Source organism: Thermobia domestica, chromosome 13, assembly GCF_964235325.1.
Source record: "Thermobia domestica chromosome 13, izTheDome1.hap1.1, whole genome shotgun sequence".
Taxonomy (NCBI): domain Eukaryota; kingdom Metazoa; phylum Arthropoda; class Insecta; order Zygentoma; family Lepismatidae; genus Thermobia; species Thermobia domestica.
Window position 1 is genome coordinate 4936236 of NC_137466.1, and position 13866 is coordinate 4950101.

Genomic DNA, 13866 nt, shown 5'->3' on the forward strand with positions numbered 1-13866 from the left:
GGGTTGAGTTGAGTTGATTTTGGGTTTAACGTCCCGTTCAGCAGCGAGGCTATATGAGACGTGGACCTACTGATTAACGTGGAATCCGAACCACATGAGCTCCCGCCGGGAATCGAACCCGGGTCTCCCACGCCAAAGGCGCGTACGCTAACCGCTTAGCCACGAAGGAGCTCGCCATAAATGGGTTCAAAAGCAGGTTGTATATACTGCACAATAGTATTCAGCCCACTAACAATTGTTTTTACTGCAAAAACAATAAAACAACTAAAACTATAGTCAGTTCTTTCTCATGTAACGTTTATACTTGAACAGTAAACAGTTTACATTTTATGTTTGAGTAAGCTTAACTTTGATATTTTAATAATAGTAGAGTATAAGTAACAATTTACATCCATACTATAAGCATCCAACGCAGGTGGATTCATAAAGAATCGAATAGAATGGTATTGAACGTAACACTTCCACAGGTCCACAAATGACGCGTCTATCTTAGTTATATTTTGCAGATAGCCATCAAGGGTTGCATCTGACGCACTTGAACAGAAATTTGCTCATATTCCGCAAATAACGATGCTGCAAATGAAAGGAATTTAAATATACTTTTTGGAAACATAAAATCACACGTTTTAGGCACCGTAATTGAAATCGGAATAAAAATTTGGAAGTTCGGTATGTTTATAGATTTATGAGGAGCGAGACCGTAGGCTGAGCAAATTTTGGATTTGGTGACGAATCCCCACCTAGCCAAAACTAGTCTAATTACATAAACCTTGAATTGTGCCAACTGCTAAGTGAGTAAATGAGTTGATAGTTCACAACAACTGGGTAACTAACAAAATGATAAACCAAGGAAGTCAATTGAACGTGACGACAGTCTTCTAAGTAATAACTGCCAACTAGGCATTTGAATTTGCCAACTTGTTCAGAAGTTGGTAAATTTGGGACGAAACCCCGATTAGCCAAAGACCTAGAATAATTACATAAATCTTCAATTGTGCCAACTGTCAAGTCAATAAGAGAATTGATAATTCACAACAATTGGGGAACTAAGAAAATGCCAACTCGATCAGAGGTCGGTGTCTTTGGGAGGGAAGGTTTCCACCTTTTCTCCCTTAGCGACGCCCCTGGTCGTATGCAGTGTGCACCCTACGCAATGTGGATTCTACGCAGTGTGGATCCTACGCAGTTTGGATCCTACGCAGTTTTGACTCTACGCACTTTGGATCGTACGCAGTTTGGATTCTACGCAGTTTCGGTCGTGCGGAGTCCATGAATATAACCCTAATTGATAGCTGCGCATGTTAAAGAAATTAAAGAGATAATAAAAAAATGAGCTCATGATTAAAACTTAAATTATTTCAGGGCAACGGCGTACGACCAAAACTGCGTAGGATCCAAACTGCATAGAATCCAAATTGCGTAGGATCCAAACTGTATAGGATCCAATCTGCGTAGGGTACAAACAGGTTTTGAGCGGAATTTTTTGTTCCTACGCAGTTTGGATCCTACGCCGCATTCCGAAAAAAGGACCATTTTTGACGAAAAAGTACTTAGATAAATACCTGACACAATTGAATAGGTTGGTTTAATTTGAAAATCACATCGTCGTTTATTGTCATTTTATGTATCAAATTGTTTTAAGGATATAATTTAAAATATTAAAGTTTAAAATATTAAAGTATTCAAAAATGAGTAAACCCCGTCGCGCTGGCGCCAAGTCATACAGACCTGGTCCGTGCCGTAGTAGTAAAGATACATTGAAATGAAGCATTTGTATTGAAATTTGCCATTGGCCTATTCCTGTTTAATATGCTTAATACAAAATAAAACTAACAACAAAAATTAAACAAAAATTTTTATGTTAAAATTTAAAGTTTAACAAATGGGTTTGTGTTACTAGGTGCCAGTGCTCCCAGTGCTCATGTCACATTAACAGGCCCCAGTGTCCCCGTTTTAATAAAACATTCTCGAAGTAATACTGCCAAAGGTATTGTTGCAATGTTATAGAAGTTAAATATATGAAAATACTTTCTAAATTCCCCACAAATTCGCTTTTTTAGCAATATATTTAAACACTCTCTCTTCTCAAAATCTTCCGAATGGTTCGAGATATAAAATTGTACAACTATGTAATTTCAAAACTAACTGTCTAATACACTATTCAATAAATTTTGATCCGTTGCAATTCTCCATATTCATTAGGAAATTCTAACGTATGCTTATTTGCAAGCTTGATATTCCGTAATCAAGGGTTTAGAAGATCCATTCTTCACTCAACCGCTTTTAATCCAAGAAAATGCGAACCCCAATTAGCTCATTTTACGTCTACATTATCTGTGCACAATGGCATTCAATTCAGTACACTTCTTGCCTTTTGGGCCTCAAATTTTAAAAGTTTGGGTCGTTTTTTTCCCCTAAAACCATTTTTCAGCAGAAAATTAAAAAAAAAACATATTCGTTAATTTTTTGGGCATTGTCCCTACGCAATGTGTCGTTAAAATTCTTCATGTCCTTCAAGCCCTTCTGACATACTGTTATTAGCACTTTTGATATTTGACGATCAAAGTTTGGGAGGGGTCTCTGTCCCTCCTAAACGGTTTTCTTCTTTCAGGAAAATAAGAAACCCGTATTACCTCATTTTATGTCTACAATATCTTTGCACAATTTTATTTACTTACGTTCACTTCCTCTGGCCTTTCGGACCTCAACTTTCAAAATATTGAGTAAGGCTTTTGCCCCCTAAGACCGTGTTTCTCCAGAAAGTAAACCACAGTATTCCTTTATTTTTGCGTATTGCCATTACACAATATGTCATTCCAATGTTTCGTGTTCTTCAAGCTCTTCAGACATATTGTTATTAGCACTTTCCTCGCTTCACGGAAGAAAAAAAATATTCTTTGAACGTCATTGAAGGTGTTCAAGATCTGGTTGTCCCATTGAAGTCTCAACCAGAAATGATAACTCATTATTTGTTTTCGGAAGCTAATAACCTACCAAGGCTTTACCTTAATGTTCCTATGACTTCTGTGACACCAGGAAGGTTATTTTCGACTCTATAAAGAACAAAATACTATCTTCGGAGTACTATGACCCAACATATATTAATTGCTTGATTATTCTTCATTCCTACAAGAATCTTCCTGAAGAAGTTATGGAATAACCCAGTACGAACGCTAAGGAGCTCATATTAGTTGATCTCCTTTAGCCTAACCGGCATAACCGTGGGACGTTAAACTTAAAGATTTCATTTTCATATTAGTTGATGTGGTTTTGAGTTTAACGTTCTTTCAGCAGCGAGGCTATATGAGACGGGATTTACTGATTAATCGTTAAATCCGAAGCACAAGAGCTCTCGCCGCGGTCTGTCACGCCAAAGGCACGTACGCTAATCACTTAGACACGAAGCTCGGAGCTCATATTAGTAAATAAGAAAGCACATTATGGGAATTTCAGTGCAGACAACAGAGTACGACGACTGTTAAATAACATTTGTCTTCTTGAATCTATTGTGATAATGGTCAATCTTATTTGATAATGTCATCTTTTTAAAAATAGCGTTCTCTTTTCTGTAACTCACTACAGTACATAAGTTAAATTTCACACAGTGTGCAAAGCAGGGGAAGGGATTACAACGCACAGTCACGAAAGAAATAAGTCAGCCGGGCAAGAGGAGAAAATTTTTCCAACCCTGTTAACGTGAGTTAACTTCTCCGAGAGACTTTGTTTCACATGAGGTCTGTAAGCAGCTTTCCCAAACAGACCCAGTATCTGCTTAAAAGCAATGTTCTTTTCGACACTAAGCTTAGTGCTTTTAGACAGAGAATAAAAACAATAATTGAACTCGTTTTCGAGGAAAACAAATAATTCATGCGTAAAAGTTTATAAGTGCCAGATTATATATTATAATTAATTTAGATATCTAAGTACTCATGATCTACTCACAGATAATTGAGGTTTGAATAATAAAAAGTGATTTCGGAAATTCAAGACTGCGTTATTGGTCTAATAGTTTGAAATGAAACGGGAATTTTAACATCGCACCATTATGTCCTGGAGGCTAAAGGAAACAGATGATGAGTGAACTAAATGATTAATGAAAGGAAGTGAAGAATGAAGAGGAAGGCCATAAAGAGTTTTTAGAAACAAATTGAAACAATGCTGTTCAACAAAAACTTACATAATATAGACTGGGATCGAGCCTATAAACTCACATATTATAGACTGGAATCGAGCCTATGACCTTGAAACAAAAGTGAGCACTCTATCATTGATCCACCATACTCAAATTACGACGGAAAGGCGCTCCCGATTCCGACGTCGATTGGTTGGGTGGTGGATTCATTTGGAGTTTACTATTCTATTTAGAGCGAGGCAATTTAAAACGTAGACCTATATCTTAACGTGAAATCTGAACCACATAAGCTCCCACCATTAATTGATCCCGGGTCTCTCCTGCCAAAAGTGAGAATTCTAACTATTACGAGGGGATTCCCCACGGTCCAGTAGTACTATTTAGACGGTTCGCTAGAACCGGTTGTTAAAATATTTTCAGTTCGCAGAACCGTTTGTTAAACCCAGACAATAGTAAATGTTACCCAGTTACACCCAGAAACAGTACATTGTTGTTTAATTATCTTTGTTTTTAGAACCTCTTACAGCTACAAGGTTAAATATATGATCTCCCAGAATAAGGTATAAGCGTTTATTTCCTAATCTCAAATGGTCAGATATCAAGAATGAGAACTGCGATTACATCAGTATAGTTGTGAGGGTTATTTATATTCGAAACGCATACATATCATTATCAATAACGACGTAAACTTCTTGATTTGTGCTAGTATTGTTCACGAAGGTGGTCTCTCTCGTTTCGTGAAGTATCATGGAAATTCAATTTCGTTTTCAAAAAAGTTATTATTTTCAAAAAAGTAATTATTTCTATTCGATGATGTCGTTTTGTGTCGTTTCCTCAGCAACACTGCTATCTGCACACAATAACACACACATGAGAAATTAGATGTGTATCAGCTTTCATTGTTATAGTTTGTCATTTACTCGTCATACATTGCAATCAAAAGATCTTATAGTTGTAGCACGTCTACTATTATATTGGCTGGGTTTTAAATATCCTTATCATCTATTGCGTAATTGCTGCTTGTGAAATTTTCACCGATATTGTTTCAATCGTTTAATGTTTCAACAATTCAAGAAGTCAACAGGTTTCGTTTTTTTTTTTTATTTTGTTAAGGAGGAAGTTTGGATCAAAAATTCTTTATAAGTGAGATTAAGACGTTAAGGAAAAATCGTTCTTAGTCTTGAAGGAAGTAGTAAAAAACCCTTAGGTAACAGGAAAAAGACCCTTAGTTAACAGGAATAAGAAAGACTTTGTAGCTGAATATTATGCGGCCCATTCCAAACAAAAAAAAAATATTTTCAGCTGGACAATGACCCACACATCATCATCTTCCTTTATATAATTAAGAATCAGATCTTGTGTAAAACGCGCCAGGAAAGTGTTGAGAATAAAGAGGTTTCATTCACTGTGTATACGGGGACATTTACTCGCAAAGGTGTAACAGCGTTTTGAATCCAGCCATTCTGAGTGAGGTTTTTCTTCGATTTTCCTTATTCATACCAGACAAATGCCGGTATGGCACGTAACATACAGGTGCCAGTTCACCTTCTTCCTTTCCTATTCCTGTCTTCCTTCATCACTAGTTGATTCCGTGCCTTCCTGAATGAATATGGTGATAGATAATAATGGTTCGTGGACACACTATTAGGTATAAAATTATAAGATTTTTTATGTTTATTGAAGACGGTTTTGTTCAAGACTAATATTAGTTTGAAGTTTTAGCAGAAGGGGAAAAAATGTTCTAAGCATTTAGAATTGCAAAGACAGGCTCAAATGTTCTATCTTGTTCTTTTTGTTTAATAAGTTTAATAATATTTTTTTCCTTTTCGATAAAAATTAACAATTCTTTTTATCCATCATTTTTCTATTGAGTTTGTAAAAGCATTCTGAGCAATTTTGAAACACACAAAGCCAAGGCGAAGTTAACTGAAATATTTTATTTTGTTATTTGTGTAAAATACATTTCTTATTTTTTTCTTCCTATATACCCGGAGGCAAAAGTGGATCTGAAACGGTAGGGGGAGACATGAATCACGTCGTTACCCGTGCCTATCTTTGTCCATTTTAAACTTTAGAAAGTGGAGGGATGTCACAGATATTTTGTGGAAGTGAAGGGACGACGACCCCTCTCGCTCCCCTGCATTTTCCTTTTATTGTTATTATGGAAATTACAAAATGGATATTCAGAGTAGTTTAGGTTTTCAAACACTTAATGGTAAGAAGCAAGCATATCTGCATAAAATAAGCTTTCATAAAATATATTTCTTCCTTTCTGTACGATGGACTTTGCTTCCTACACGGTGAACAAAACCTTTCTTGTAAAATTCAGCCCGAGCAAAGGTTGTCATCTTTTCCCGCCTATTCCTATAGCAACGTGCTTGATTAACTTGTTGCAAGCAACCTGTGTGAAAGACTAATAGCTAAACAATATATCGACAGAATGAGTCTTAATCTTTGTACTGAAGCTACCCTCAAGCAGAAAAACAAGCTGCCCGCAGGTGTGGCTTCTGTGCCTTGTAACATTGTGTTTAAGAAAACAGACACAAGGTCAGTTTTCAGTTGTTTATTTCTTTGTAAGACAAATGATAAGGGTTTTTCTCTTTTATGCAAATCGTTGTTGTCTGAAGCCTCTTTATTCCTTATAAAAACAATATATCCAGTTCACGGAAGCCAACAGGAATTGTAATAGAAAGTTGAAAAATATCTTGATCTGTTGAAAACATTCGGATCCTTATTATTATTATTATTATTATTATTATTATTATTATTATTATTATTATTATTATTATTATTATTATTATTATTATTATCACATAACATTTTTCGTTAGTCCTCACAGCAATTAATACTTAGCAGCAGGGGTAAAAATACATGGGAATGCGGTTTGTCTGATGATATATACAAATATTGAAAACAGTTTATAAAGGTGCTTAAAACAGAAATACCATTTTATCGCGTATGAACTTGAGGCTTCTAGGATCGCAATTTCTGACCATATATTAACATCGCTGGACCAGAGTATGATCAAAGGATGGTCTAAATCAGTTTCCAACTTTATCCAGTGTCAATAAAGTAGGATTGAAACCCATTTTATTCAGTATATAGCTGAGCGTCAAGAGGAGGGCTTTAGCCTTTCTAACCATCCCTCGGATCTACGCATGTTGTAACCAATTCATATTTCATAACTTCATACACGGCACGATTAAGCACTGAATCTATTGAAATCTTACTACGCAATAATTATCTAGTGTCTGCACTTCTTCCATTAAAGCTCATAGTATATTCCATCATAATATAAATTGTCACTCATGTAGTGTGTGCCAATGTAACTCATAATAAAAATAATTTGTTTTAAAACAAAATGAAGTGGTTGAGGTGGACCCTGCCTAGTAGAAGCCATGCAATTTATTAAATCGCCTCCCAACTCACTTCGGCACACACTTAGGTTACACTCTTCACTTTTCCCATGCTATCTAAAGAATCGGCTAATCTTAGATTCGCATTGCCGAATTCGGTAAAATCCTGAATTAATTCGCATTTAAGGACTTTGTAGTGGGCATTAAGATGAAGACACAAATACCCGTATTCTTTTACGTTTTGCACATTGTCCATACATAAAGTTATGTTGCAATTCTTGATGTTCTTTACACGTATTTGACATACTATCACTACCGCTTTTGATTTTTCGTGATCAAAGGTTTGGAGCGCTTCGTGCCGCAACACACCTTTTTTCCAGAAAAATACGAAACCCGTATTCCCTCAATTTATGTCTACAATATATGTGCACAATTTCCTTCCCTTCGGTTCACTTCTTTTTGCCTTTTTGGTGCTAACTTTCAAAATTTTGTGTGAAGGCCTTGTGCCCCTAAAACCGTTTTTCAGGAGAAAATAACACCTATTCATTTATTATTTGCGTCTTGTCCATACATAAAATTTCATTGCAATTCTTAATGTCCTTTATACAAATCTCACGTACTGTTACTACCAATTTTGATATTTTGTAGTCAAAGGTTTGGAGGAGTTAGTGTCCATTAGATCGTTTTTTTTTTTTAGAAAAATATGAAATTGGTATTCCCTCATTTTATGTCTACAATATATATGCAGAATTTAATTCACTTCGGATTATTTCTTTTTGCCTTTCGGGCGTCAATTTCAAAATATTTGTTGGGAGCCTTCGCCCCGTAAAGCCGCTTTTTATCCACAGAACATAAAAACCCGGTATTCGTTTTTTTGTATTATCCATACAAAAAGTTTTGTTCAATACTTCATGTTCTTTTCACATATCTGACATACTGTTACTAGCACTTTCGTTTTCCGTTATCAAATTGTTGGAGGGGACGGTGCCCCAGCCAACCGTTTTTCCAGGAAAATATGAAACCCGCGTTCCCTCATTTTATGTCTAGAATATCTATGCAAAGTTTCATTCACATCGGTCTACTTTTTTTACCATTCGACTGTCAACCTACAAAATTATGGTGTGGTTCTTTTGCCCCCAAAACTGTTTCACCGTAGAAAATAAAAAATGATTTTTTTTTTGCGTATATTCCATGAAATAGTTTCCTTGCAATTCTTCATGTCCTTTATACACATCTGAGATAGTGTTACTAGCAGTTTTGATATATCGTGGTCAAGTGTTTGGAGGGCTAGTTCCACACCCAACCCTTATTTCCAGGAAAATGCGAAACCCAGATTAACTTATTTTATATCTACAATATATGTGCACAATTTGAATCTCTTAAGTTCACTTGTTTTTGCCTTTCGGGCGCCATGTTTAAAAATTCTGTGTTTGATCGTTTGCCCCCTAAGTCCGTATTTCCGCTGAAAATAAAAAAGCGCATTCCTTTATTTATTGCGTATTGTTCATACAAATAGTTTTGTGGCTATTCTTCGTGTTCTTTACGCACATCTGACATAATTGGTTGTTTTTCTTGGTTACCTGCTATTGCAGAAAAATGAGAATTGCAAGTGGTAATGTACTTGTGGAGTCATGTATACAAAGAAGTTTTAATTTATATACTGAATTATGATAGATTGTGTCACAAATTTTCAATAAAACCTCAGGTTATCAAATATGTGTAAATTCTCCTTCCTTATTATTAAATAACAAATTAACCTAAAAGACGCCTGTTGCGATAATTTTACAACTTTAGTGTTGGCACTGAACTCGTTTGTTCAACGAACACCTATTTCACGGACTTGCATTAAACTGCCTTTCTACATTGCAACACATCAGCATTCCCACGTGTTTGAGCAAAGGACAAATGTTGATGTGCATTGCACACATACACAGGGATTGACCAGCAGGAAATCAGTCTTCCGCAACTGAAGATTGATTTTCTTTGTTTTGTACACTTTTTTTTAAAAAAAATTACTTTGGATAGTTTATTTAGTTACTACACAAAAATGTTACAAATTCCAACATTGTTCATGATCTCGAAAATATCTACGTAGCGCACACTTGTATTTTTACATCTGATTCAATTGCTACATGCAATCAAACTTTGGGTTGCGTTACTTTACGCACACAATGTACATATATTAAAATAGGAATATTCATGACATACACTATTATTAATTGCAAAATAACCTAAAAGACGCCTGTTGCGATAATCTTACAACTTTAGTGTTGGCACAGAACTCGTTTGTTCAAGGAACACCTATTTCACGGACTTGCATTAAACTGCCTTTCTACATTGCAACACATCAGCGTTCCCACGTGTTTGAGCAAAGGACAAATGTTGATGTGCATTGCACACATACACAGGGATTGACCAGCAGGAAATCAGTCTTCTGCAACTGAAGATTGATTTTCTTTGTTTTGTACACTTTTTTTAAAAAAATTTACTTTGGATAGCTTATTTAGTTACTACACAAAAATGTTACAAATTCCAACATTGTTCATGATCTCGAAAATATCTACGTAGCGCACACTTGTATTTTTACATCTGATTCAATTGCTATATGCAATCAAACTTTGGGTTGCGTTACTTTACGCACACAATGTACATATATTAAAATAGGAATATTCATGACATACACTATTATTAATTGCAAAATAACCTAAAAGACGCCTGTTGCGATAATCTTACAACTTTAGTGTTGGCACAGAACTGGTTTGTTCAAGGAACACCTATTTCACGGACTTGCATTAAACTGCCTTTCTACATTGCAACACATCAGCGTTCCCACGTGTTTGAGCAAAGGACAAATGTTGATGTGCATTGCACACATACACAGGGATTGACCAGCAGGAAATCAGTCTTTTGCAACTGAAGATTGATTTTCTTTGTTTTGTACACTTTTTTAAAATTTTTTTTTACTTTGGATAGTTTATTTAGTTACTACACAAAAATGTTACAAATTCCAACATTGTTCATGATCTCGAAAATATCTACGTAGCGCACGCTTGTATTTTTACATCTTTGAGGACTTTATCGTTCTTGGTTCAATTGCTCTATGCAATCAAACTTTGGGTTCCGCAACTTTACGGACACAATGTACATATATTTAAATAGAAATATTCATGACATACACTATGTTTTCAAAAGTATCCGGACACCTGCTGTAAATGACTTATAAGTTCGTTTCGCCCTCTTTCGTTACTGTTGAAATTCAATGTGTTGTTGGCCCATCCTTAGCCTTGATGACAGCTTCCACTCTCGCGCATACTTCCAATCAGGTTCTGGAAGACTTCTTGGGGAATGGCAGCCCATTCATCACGGAGTGCTGAACTGAGGAAAGGTATCGATGTAGATCGGACAGGGCTGGTATGAAGTCTGCGTTCCAAAATATCACAAAGGTGTTCTCTAGGATACAAGTCAGGACTCTGTGCAGGCAAGTCCATTAAACGCGTGTTATTATCGTGCAACCACTCCGCCACAGGCCGTGCAGTATAAACAGGTGCTCGATCGTGTTGGAAACTGCAATCACCATCCCCGAATTGCTCTTCAAGAGTAGGAATCAAGAAGGTGCTTAAACATTAATGTAGGCCTACGCTGTGAGAGTGCCACGGAAAACAACAAGGGGTACAAGCCTCCTCCAAGAAAAACATGACCACACCATAACACCACAACATTCGAATTTTACTGCTGGCAGTACACACGCTGACTGATGACATTCACCGGGCATTCGGCATCGGATCGCCACGTTGTGTACCGTGTTTTGTCACTATACAAAGTTTTACCACTGTCCAATCGTCCAATGTTTAGGCTCGTTACACTAAGCGAGGCGTCGTTTTTCATTTACCTGCGTGATGCGTGGCTTATGATAAGCCTATCGACCATGAAATTGAAGTTTCCCACCTCACGCCTAACTGTTATAGTACTTGAAGTGGGTCCTGTTGCAGTTTGGAATTCTTGTGTGATGGTCTGAATAGATGTCCGCCTATTACACTTTACGACCCTCTTCAACTGTCGGCGGTGTCTGTCAGTCAACAGACGAGAGCGGCCAGCACGCTTTTGTGCTGTTCGTGTCCCTTCACGTTTCCACTTCAATACCACATCAGACGCAGTTGACCTAGGGATGTTTAGGAGTATGGAAATCTCGCGTACAGATTTCCGACACAAATAACGTCGAATCACTTGACCACGTTCGAAACATGTCCCATTCTGCTTTCCCTCAATGTCTAATGACTAATGAGGTCACTGAATATGAGTACTTGGCACTACGTGGCAGTACAATGCACCTAATATGAAAAACTTGTGTTTTGGGGGGTGTCAGGATACTTTTGATCACATAGTTTAGAAAATAAATGGAAATATGGGACAAATATATATTAAAATCTTACGAAAAGTCATTGTTTAACCGTAAAGTGGAAAATTACACTGAATGACTACGAGATATAACTTGTAATTCACAACATTCTTAAATTCAAGTGTTGGCAGATTGATTAAAACGTAGAATGCCTAGAATGTAATTAGTCACTTGCATAATCTCGAAAGTATACTACATATTGTAATGAATGAGGATGTTATCTTATATGTTATAATTTAATGTTTGTTGAACTTACAATAAATATACAATTATCACAATTTAATACTCATTGTAAAGCTTTGCATCAGAGCATAAAGCTAATTTGATAATACATCTTTCATGATTTCCTTTTTTGTTCAATTTTTAGCAAGCATTCGTGGTTGACCAGCGTAATGCTAAAGATACAAGGCTGATCATTCGTGTATGCATGTATTAATAATGATAATAATAATATTTTCACTAATACTGTTATTATTAGAAGGAGACAAGATTATGCAAAATTTCATACCGTACTTACTTTTTTATGCGTTCGCTTATTTCATGTTTATTTACATCTCCAGGACAGACGTAATACGCCGGAAGTGTGACATTCCAGTCATGCAAATTTCTTTGAATCGTTATCACAGCAGGATCTTCTTGGAATTTCTCCCATGCCTTATAATTAATGAGCCACGCACATAAAAGTGAACCCGCTACCATGCATAACCAAAATAATCTAGAAAAATAGAGATTATTTAATAATACTCTTGCACAAGTAATTCCAGGCTCAACATATTTATTATTTAAACAAGTACTATTAGAGTCATGTTTAATGTATTTTTACTTGCATTTTAATGAGAATAAGGTCTTTAATAAGATAATCATGCTCACCTTTCAGAAAAATTTCTTTTTGTTCCGAAGAATTCCGGAATTCCATGAAATCCAGTGGTACTAAAAATCCTTCTGAAGATATTAAACATTAGTGGATATCTATTGTAGCTGAGGAAGAAGTAACAATGCCCTGTAGTATAAAAATAAATATATAGTATTGTTTGTATTAAATTGTCCAACTACAAACAAACATACGTGAGATTTTATATAGAGCAGTGCAAGTATGTGTATTTCCGCAACACGAACTATACCTTATAATACGAAATAGAATAAAATTATTAAATATTTTTAAAATAATGTTAATCATGAAATATAGTTAACATATATATCGTTATAAGGAGTATTTTCGAATGCTCTCATAGATTATCTTGTTTTTTATTAGTTTTTTTTATATATTGTAATATCCCATGTGATGTTTAAACAAACATTTTCACGTGTCACTGTTTACAAACACCACCACGTGCTTCGGCAAGAAGACTTCACACCAGATGGACCTACAATCACTTGCAGACGACTGCTTCTAGCTCCTCCCACGGAGCAGAAGACGATATCAGTGCAGCAGCGCCACCGCCACCCAAGAAACCCTATAAATTGGAAGGGCAAAAGCAATTCAATACAAGTTTGCAGTTGACCCTCCTACAGTCAGCTTTGGGACTTTACAAGTAAGCTAACCCCACGGCCTCTAGTCTGCTTCGGGACTACGCGTATCCTTTATCTTGGCTTAACCTGCTCTTGGCTCTGACTGGTAATCCTAACCTCAGCTGCTTGGCCTGCAGAGATCCTGTCTGTGACCTTACGGTCAAAGACCACCGGTAGCTAACCTTTGGCATTAGAGCATTTAATTTGTAAAGTATTTTTTGAAAATACGTTTATAGAGAAATTTTATAATAAAATTAGGATGATTCCGGACACTCTTTTTATTAAGGCTCTACCTATACCTATATGAGACAAAACTTTAGATGGTAGAGGCTTTCAACGGTTCAGCCTTGATTTGAATACTCGCCTACCGGACAGTATTTTCATTAACATGAAAGTGAACTCTTCCTTAAGGTATGTGATTTTCTTAAGTGTTCAATTAGTGAAATAAATAACTCGGACTTGCGCCCTTCTTC